This window comes from Aquarana catesbeiana, linkage group LG01 (assembly GCF_042186555.1).
Source record: "Aquarana catesbeiana isolate 2022-GZ linkage group LG01, ASM4218655v1, whole genome shotgun sequence".
In the NCBI taxonomy this organism is placed as follows: Eukaryota; Metazoa; Chordata; class Amphibia; order Anura; family Ranidae; genus Aquarana; species Aquarana catesbeiana.
In genome coordinates this window covers 369,814,659-369,823,621 of record NC_133324.1, presented here as the reverse complement: position 1 = coordinate 369,823,621, position 8,963 = coordinate 369,814,659, and the positions used below count along the sequence as shown (strand labels likewise).

General features: G+C 47.8%; 1 long non-coding RNA gene across 1 annotated transcript; it reads right to left on the bottom strand.

The window, feature by feature from the left end:
* Window positions 1-3,322: 3,322 nt before the first annotated feature.
* On the bottom strand, window positions 3,323-8,713 carry LOC141146768 (uncharacterized). The gene is made up of 2 exons (XR_012244984.1): window positions 8,416-8,713; window positions 3,323-4,646 (listed from the first exon to the last, which is right to left on the bottom strand). It is a non-coding gene; the product is annotated as an uncharacterized lncRNA (long non-coding RNA).
* Between the last annotated feature and the right edge of the window lie 250 nt (window positions 8,714-8,963).

Below are 8,963 nucleotides of genomic sequence, written 5' to 3'. Positions count from 1 at the left end.
AGTAGATGTGTGCAGATATTTAAAGTCCGTCACTATGCAATGGGGTAATCACAAATATCCCCGTGACACCCTGGGTGCGTACAGTCCTCATATATGGTAAATGGGAACTATTGGAGGTGTCTCTGCATATAGATGGATTCTTCTCTTGATATGGTGGTATTATTCCAAAGAAATAAGCATAAAGTGCCCTTACCAGACAAGGTGGACTCACAGGCCCTTGGCGGTGAGCTTATACCGTCAAGCGGTGTAGTGCAGCGAACTATATGATGATCCAGATCAGGATCCCATCAGATGTCACTGAAGAGGTTGGGCCGGACTCGGGTGTCTTCAATGTTCAGCCTTGGTCATCAATCAGAAAAATCACTTCATCAGCGACCATCCACATGGTTAGGCAAATAAAAGAAAAAACTTCCACATAGTGTAAATCCTTTTTAAAACGTTATACCACCATATCAAGAGAAGAATCCATCTATATGCAGAGACACCTCCAATAGTTCCCATTTATCATATATGAGGACTGTACGCACCCAGGGTGTCACGGGGATATTTGTGATTACCCCATTGCATAGTGACGGACTTTAAATATCTGCACATATGCACTACTTTAATTGACCCATGGTTTTATACCATGGTCCTGTTTTGATGAACATGTTTTTTTTGGGGTTAATGCACATCACAGTGTTGGTTTTTTCATTATATATCCATTGCGATTGATTTTTGAGTCATTTTTAAATGTGTTATTCCATCCGCAATTGATACATTGGATATAGATATGTTCCTAACCGTATGTACCTATTCCCACATTTATCTATTTAATTCTTTATTTTTGTTTATTGGTTTTTGTGGTGTTTTTTAGAGAGATATCTCTCTACACACTCTATACGACCATCACTAGTTTATTTGGTACACATTCCAGGGCCTTGTACCTTCCCTATAGATATCACTGCTGTTTGATTTTACAACACTTCCATTATTAGCGCCACACCTTATTTCACTTTATTTCTGGTTGCTGAAATATGTTATCTCTTCAAAAACACAGATACAATATGGGCACAGATACTAGGGCTGCTAGTGACTGCTATTTACAGATCTCCTCCAATCTACCAGTCCATCAGAAAAATGCATTACCTCACCAGGTTTAAAGGTTAACAAGGCTTTGGGCATTACATTGAGGTCATAAAGAACATATGTTTTGGAGTAGAGTTAAACAAATGGCCAAAAAAAGAGGCATGTGATTTACAACATAAATACTATTATCACTGGTGTCAGCAAATCTGAGATAAGATTGTCTAAAGCTGGGTATACACCCGCAGGTTGAACAAAAAAACCTCACAGCTCCGCTCATCAACCCAAGCGATGTAGATGCAGGGTTCTCCCCCACTGTGCTATAGGGGCGCCCGGGCACCGCCCTCCCTATCCTCGCCGCCCCCTATATGCAGTGGATAGATTCATGCATAGCATGAAACTATCCACGCCTGCAGCGGCCGCCCCTTATTCATGTGTCCAGCCCCTTTCGGGTCACCAGGCCTATGAATTAAAGGGGCCAGGTTTTTTTTAGAAGAACCTGATTGGAGCCATAGGCTCTAATAGGCTTCAAAATAGGGTGGACTCGGGACGCAGAGTATTGCGTCTGCGGCCCACCCAGGTGTGTTGCAACAGCGAATTAATATTCGCTGTTGTAACACTGATACTCCTTTCGGCCAATCGGGAAGCAGGTATGAAACCTGTTTCCCAATTGGCCAAAACGTCAGGCGATCCTATTGGATGTCTAGCGCCAGGAGGAGGAAAGAGGAGACATTGCAGAAGCTGCTCCAGGAGAGGACACCAGAGCAGCTTTCCCCGAGCCCGCCTCACTCTCACCGCCCGCATCCAAGGTAAGGACAGTGAGTGGTGGTGGTGGTGGTGGTGGTGGTGGGGGGGTTGCTGCCCCCCCAACAAAAAAAATACCAAGCGCCACTATTGTATTCTGACAGCGGGGACTCCCCCCTCCATCAGAATACACTGATCAGCTGCGGATCGAATGCTGGTTTTCCAGCAGGACCGTTGGACCTGCTTCTGTTGATCAGACAGGACTACGAAAAGGAATACCGAAATTCCTGCTAAACCAGCTGAATTATGAAATGTAATCTTTACACCCAGTTATATGTCAACCATAGCTATCTACTGTGAGCCCAGACCAATTCAGTGACCATCTGCATAATCTGGATGTGAGCTTGGGTGCCAAAACAAAGTAAGCATGTGACCAGCCTACAGACATCCATGTATTTACATAAAACATAATAAATGACTCCTTTCATTCCAGTGTATGTTGTCAAACCTAAGGCCTGATTCACACCTATGCATTTTTAGTGCTTTTTGCATTTTGCAGATTTGCACTACAGAACATGTTCCATAGGAAACCATGTTAAATGGACTGTAGTGCAAGTCTGCAAAATGCAAAAAGCACTAAAAATGTATAGGTGTGAATCGGACCTAATATGTGTTGCACAATCAGTATTTATGTAGGCATGTGTGTCCGAGGTGTGCATAGAGGGGTAATGAGGGTCCGTTAAAATGTATACAATTTGAATTTATTTTTGTTAATTGCATTTTAATATTTTTAACATGTTTACAATTTTTGAACTTGTGATTGCTATCACAAAGAGGCTGTACTCTTCATCAGAGGTCTATTCTGCAAAGTTTTCCTTGGGACTATGTTTGAAAGAAGAGAAAGATTCCATGACCAGTGTAGTCAAAATGACCCCCATGAATTAACTGTTATGCACCTAAACTCCAACCCACTTTAATATCCATTTATAATAATTGAGTCCACACCTTGTTTTGGAGTATAAATGGCCATAACAGCTTTTATTAGACAAACCAACCAGATAACTCCACTATCAAATCAACATAAAACCCATACCATAACATTTTACCCCAGTCCGTTGGTCTCTGACGGCGACTCACCTTGTTTACCAAATATGTATACCAAAAATATATATACCACCACGCACTGCGGGTACCATTTTGAAAACCGTTAGGCCTCCCGCTGTAGCCGCTCGGAGACACCCCCTTTCCCGCAGTGCCACCATCTCCTTATTCCATCCACCATGATGGAATACACCGGAGGGGCTGATCTTGCCGATGAGCCCCCCACCCCTTTTGGATTACCAACTTCTTACTGCCACCGTCAGAGACCAACAAGCAACTCCGCCACCCTCTGTAAACACCCCTTATTTGCTGTTATGACGACCGTCTTCCACCTGGAATACAAAAAGAAAAATCACAACAAACACCCAACATAAATTGTATACACTTCTGATTTTATATATATCTATATATAGGGAGGGAGGGTGGGAAAACTGCCTCCTCCTGTGTCTTCTTTCTCTCCACTGCCCCTTCCTGGCTCCACCTCTCCCCTTAAGTAATGCCACTCCCCCTTTTACAAGTTCCTATCTTCCACCACCCTTCCTAGACACTCCCATTCCCTATTTCTAATTAACCCCTCTTGTGTCTCCTTCTCCACACTGTCATGCCCGGCCCTCCTTTATCATTCCTTCCTCATTTTCACTCCGGGCCTCCCTTGACCAGTGTAGTCAAAATGACCCCCATGAATTAACTGTTATGCACCTAAACTCCAACCCACTTTAATATCCATTTATAATAATTGAGTCCACACCTTGTTTTGGAGTATAAATGGCCATAACAGCTTTTATTAGACAAACCAACCAGATAACTCCACTATCAAATCAACATAAAACCCATACCATAACATTTTACCCCAGTCCGTTGGTCTCTGACGGCGACTCACCTTGTTTACCAAATATGTATACCAAAAATATATATACCACCACGCACTGCGGGTACCATTTTGAAAACCGTTAGGCCTCCCGCTGTAGCCGCTCGGAGACACCCCCTTTCCCGCAGTGCCACCATCTCCTTATTCCATCCACCATGATGGAATACACCGGAGGGGCTGATCTTGCCGATGAGCCCCCCACCCCTTTTGGATTACCAACTTCTTACTGCCACCGTCAGAGACCAACAAGCAACTCCGCCACAGCCTGAAAGAGTGACCAACTTACTCTTGAAGGCACCTCCACACCCACAGGGCCCTTTGAATCCCTTCCTGCAAGCCCAGACTAGAGGTCAATCCCCCATCTGAAAGATGAACTCCATCCTTTATCCAATAGAGCCCAACATTGGTCTCTAATTCTAGATGCCCAATGACTAAACCTCCATTATTAACCACAACCTCCCCACCATTTTGTTTATGCATATGCGTGTTTTCTGAATGCTAGTCACTAATCTAGCCCGTCTCCAAACTGTCCGGGCAAATATGTCCGACCATAGCCGCAGAGTACCCGGAAAATCAGCCTTTAACTGCAGAAAATCAGCCTTGATGTCTGTGATCAGCTCCCTGACCGGACGTACCCCCCAAACCACTAACCCCTGCATGGATTACCAAAACATCGGGAGGTCTGTCCAAATTTCATATCATACCACTTCCCGAACTACTCTCTCCCACCTCATACCAGGCGTACCCAACCACCGCAAATAAGCTTCTTTCCGCGAAATGCCCAATCCCAGCACACATAGAAATGACCGAGGATCCAAATGAGGCGTGTGGAACCTCCATCTGAAAATGAGGCGTGTGGAACCTCCATCTGAAATGAGACGACAAAACATCCAAGGTAGCAATACTCCAGCATATCCCCACATACTGACAACCTCATTTAAAACACCCCGTAAATCCGGTTTACCTCCCCCTGTTCTCTTTCTTTAAAATTGTATTTTATTTATTTATTTATTTATTTATTTTTAAATGCGGAATCTCCTTGATTCCCACCTCCCGTTCCTCCACACCGCCGCCTCATCCTACCCACACCTGGCAGCTTCAGTAGCCGCCCCTATGCGGAAGGAGTGTGAAGCGTATTGTTCCCCCTCCAAGCCTGCCCTGAAAAGGCATTTGCTGAACACCGACATAAATTGGAATTTTTGATAAATAGGACCCATCTTTATGCCTTAGTCATAAAATGCCAGCGAAGATACCGCAGTAAAACAGTAAGACCTCATAGCTTGAGATACATACTGAACACAACATCCCACATATGGCCCTCAGACTGGCAAACATGACAGGCCGTCTCATAACCAATTTCATGTGACCCCTCCGGAAAACCCCCCCCCCTTTTTTTTTTTTTTTTTTTTAAGCCTGTTTCACCCAAACTCTTTTGTTGCGTCCTCCTCCCCCATCAGTTGTAAAATCATGACAGGCCTGCCATCTTCCGCTCAATGGCAGAGACCAATCCCCCACGTTCCATGTTCCTAGACACAAAATACAAAACCCACAACCTTACCTCCGCCCTGTCCTTACCAATCCTGGCCTCCTGTACCATTAACAACCACTCCTTCCATACCTTAGTATAATGCGCCCGCGTGGCTACACTCACTGACTGCCGAATCCATCCCGCGGCGACTCCAATGCCAGCTCCCACATCCAATCTGTGTAAGGGACTCCCTCCTGCTCTGCGCCCGGGGTCAACTCTCTGAATCTGTCCCACTGAAAGCGAGACCGTGCATCAGCCAGTGTATTATACACTCCAGGTATGTGACCAGCATACAAGAAAATGTGCAATCCCAAGCACCTCAACACCAACCTACGCAATAGCCTTAGTACAGGTGGTGATGACGCCGACATGCGGTTGATCACCTGGACCACTCCCCTGTTGGCACAATTCAGTCCCGATTTCATATTCCTACAAGCCTCACCCCCAAAGTTCCAACGCCGGTACTACTGGAAAGAGTTCCAGTAACACCAGGTTACGCGAACCCTGCCTCCACCCATACTTGCGGCCAAGGACCCGCACTCCACTGCCCTTGAAAAAAACGCCCCCATAACCCTTAGCCCCTACCGCGTCTGTAGTTAAATCCATGTCACCGGGCCCGACATCCACAACGATCTGCCGTTGTACGACTCCAGAAACTCATACCATACCTTCAAGTCCTCCCGGTTTCCCTATTAAGCCTGACCAAATATGTAGGTGCCTTGACCCCTACCGTTGCTGCCGACAGCCGTCGACAGAACACCCTCCCCATTGGGATTATCCTACAAGCGAAAGTCAACTTACCTAGTAACCACTGCAAAGCCCTCAACTGGACTTACCACAGTCTGTGGATCCCTCAAATTACTTTGTATAAGTTCTCCAACTTACCTCTGGGCAGGCGACATTCCACTGTTTCCACATCTACCACTATCCCCCCAACAAACTGAGTTCCGTCGTCGGGGCTTCTGTTTATCCTCTGCTAAAGGCACTCCAAAAACCTGCCCGCGAAGTGCTGCAACGTGGCTAGCAGAATCGCACACACGTCGGAGGCAGTAATGTATGACCGAATCTAGGCCCGACACATCCCTAACCACCCACTCCCGAAATGAGCTAAATGCTTCAAACATGGCACCATAAATGAAGCAACCCATAGGTAAGCATTTGTCTACATAAAACTGTTCTTGCCAATAACAACCCAACGGCCGGAAACTATCCGGATGCCCCGGAAGCAAGCGGAAGGCGGATTCTATGTCCGACTTGCCATCAATGGCTCTTTTGCTATACTTCCTCACCCATCATACTGCCACGTTGAATGACGTGTAAGACCCAGTGCATGCTTCCGGATCGATAAAATCATTCACCAAACTCCCTTAGGAAATGACCAATGATGAATAAGTCGGAACTTGTTCGGTTCCTTCTTAGGCCCCACCCCCCAAGGTGAAACAACTAAATCCTGTATAGGTATTATCCACAAACGGCCCCCCATCCGACCCAAAGCCACTTCCTTCGCCAATTTTTTCCCCCCCACTAACCTTCTAATTTCTTGTCAGTGGTGGAACCACTGCCCATGAACATGGTATACGAAAACCTTCCCCAAACCCCGTGACCAATAGCCTCATCGCTACCTAGTCCGGATACCTACTTAGAAAAGGCTTCTTCCTTTTCACCTTTCCGGCGTCGTCCCTTTCATGTGCAGGCTCGCTGTGACGCCTCCCTTTTTTTTTTTTTTTTTTTTTTTGAAGCACTCGTGCTTAAACTTACAGGACCCCCCAAATTTACAATTTGTAAATGTCCGCGGAATCAGCCTGTACCTCTTTTTTCTTCATCCCCCCTTCTTGGAATTATCCGGTTTTACCCTATCACCGGTTAAATTTTTTCCAGCGGCAATAGGGAAAAATATCTCCACATATTCACCCTTGACAATATTATCCCGAACCTCCTGCTTTAAGTGTGTTCCCAGTGGACCCTCAAAGCACCCATATACCTCGCCCTTCGCCGCATCCGCAATACTCACCACCTCCACTCTGGCCGTTGTTGCCGCCCCCTCTGTAGCCCCCCTTTTTTCCTTGACCCGCTCCTTCTGCTGCCGCCCCCGAGGGGTCCGGCACCCTCTGCACCCTTACCCTAGTCGCCATAGCACCTCTTTCCCCCCCGGTTACCGTTCCCTTCCAAGGGCCACCTGCGGCAGCTGTTCCTGTCCCAGTTCAAATCTACCCACCAAATTCTGCAATCCTTTCGATAAATCCTTCAATTGCGCCCCTGATCCAGAACTGGCCGGCCTTGGAGCCGCCAATTGCTGATCAGGCGCCCCCCCCCCCCTTTATCCCCACTGTACCCGCTGTTACGACCCCTAATAAGTCATGTAATGCCTTAATCACAGATAAATCATTGCTGGACTCACCGGGCTGTCTGGGAGCACGCCCCCACCGCCTCCGATTGGTCTCTCCTGCTGGCACTTGTTGTTCTTCGCTGTCGGACACCTCACCTTCCGAGCGATCGTCCTGCTCCCTGACAGTTGGCGTTGTCAGCCCCCCGGGTGAAGAGGCCCCGGAAGCCGTGAAGATCTGAACATATAAGGGCCGACTCTCTCCTGCCGCTATACTTCTTCCTGAACCGCCACTAGGAGTCGCCCTGGCTGCACCGATCGGCCTGCTTGTGACCACCACCGCCATCCTTCTGTCCATGTGCCAGTCTGTTGGCTAAGCCCCGCCCACCCACAGCCTTGCTGACCACTCTAATCCCCCTCCGGTAGCCACTGTGTCCTCACTACTCCCCCCCTTAGCCCCCCTGCCTGTTCTGCCACCCCCCATGTGTTAAACCCTCACTCTGAGGCCTGTGAAACTCTGGCGGTGAAGCGGCGCCATAACGGCCCGTGGCCCCGCCCCCCGGAGTAGGCCTGCGGCGTGCAGACCGCCCGGGCCCTGAGTTATCCTGTCGCTGTGTCCGCTTCACTGGGGGCGCTGATCGGTCCCCCCGAGGGCTCCCTGTCTGCCGAGCAGGCCGCGATGGCGGCCCTGGTGAAAAACACGCCGGAGGCCGCGACCTCCGCACGTGATGGGTCTCTTCCACTGTCCACGATCCCTCCTCATCCAATATCAGTGCCCCGACTTGCCTCTTCAGCCAGTCCACTCCTCTCGTCGCCGTCGCAGCCCTCAGCCTCGCCAGGATGGTGTCCTGTCCTCCATGCTGATGCTGGAGGAGCAGTGAATAAAACTGCCTCCTCCTGTGTCTTCTTTCTCTCCACTGCCCCTTCCTGGCTCCACCTCTCCCCTTAAGTAATGCCACTCCCCCTTTTACAAGTTCCTATCTTCCACCACCCTTCCTAGACACTCCCATTCCCTATTTCTAATTAACCCCTCTTGTGTCTCCTTCTCCACACTGTCATGCCCGGCCCTCCTTTATCATTCCTTCCTCATTTTCACTCCGGGCCTCCCTTTACTAACATTTGCTATGGGATAGTAAATCCATTGTGCAAATGATTGCATATACATAAAGCTGTGAATATTTTAATTTATATGGATAACATTTGCCTCCTGTTTTAGAAAAAAAAAAGCAAATGTTTTTGTGAAAACACATAGGGGAGTCTCTTAGCATCTGAACACAACACCGAATAAACTTTCTTCCTTTGACGGCCTGGTGTTTGTATTCATGGGATTATTT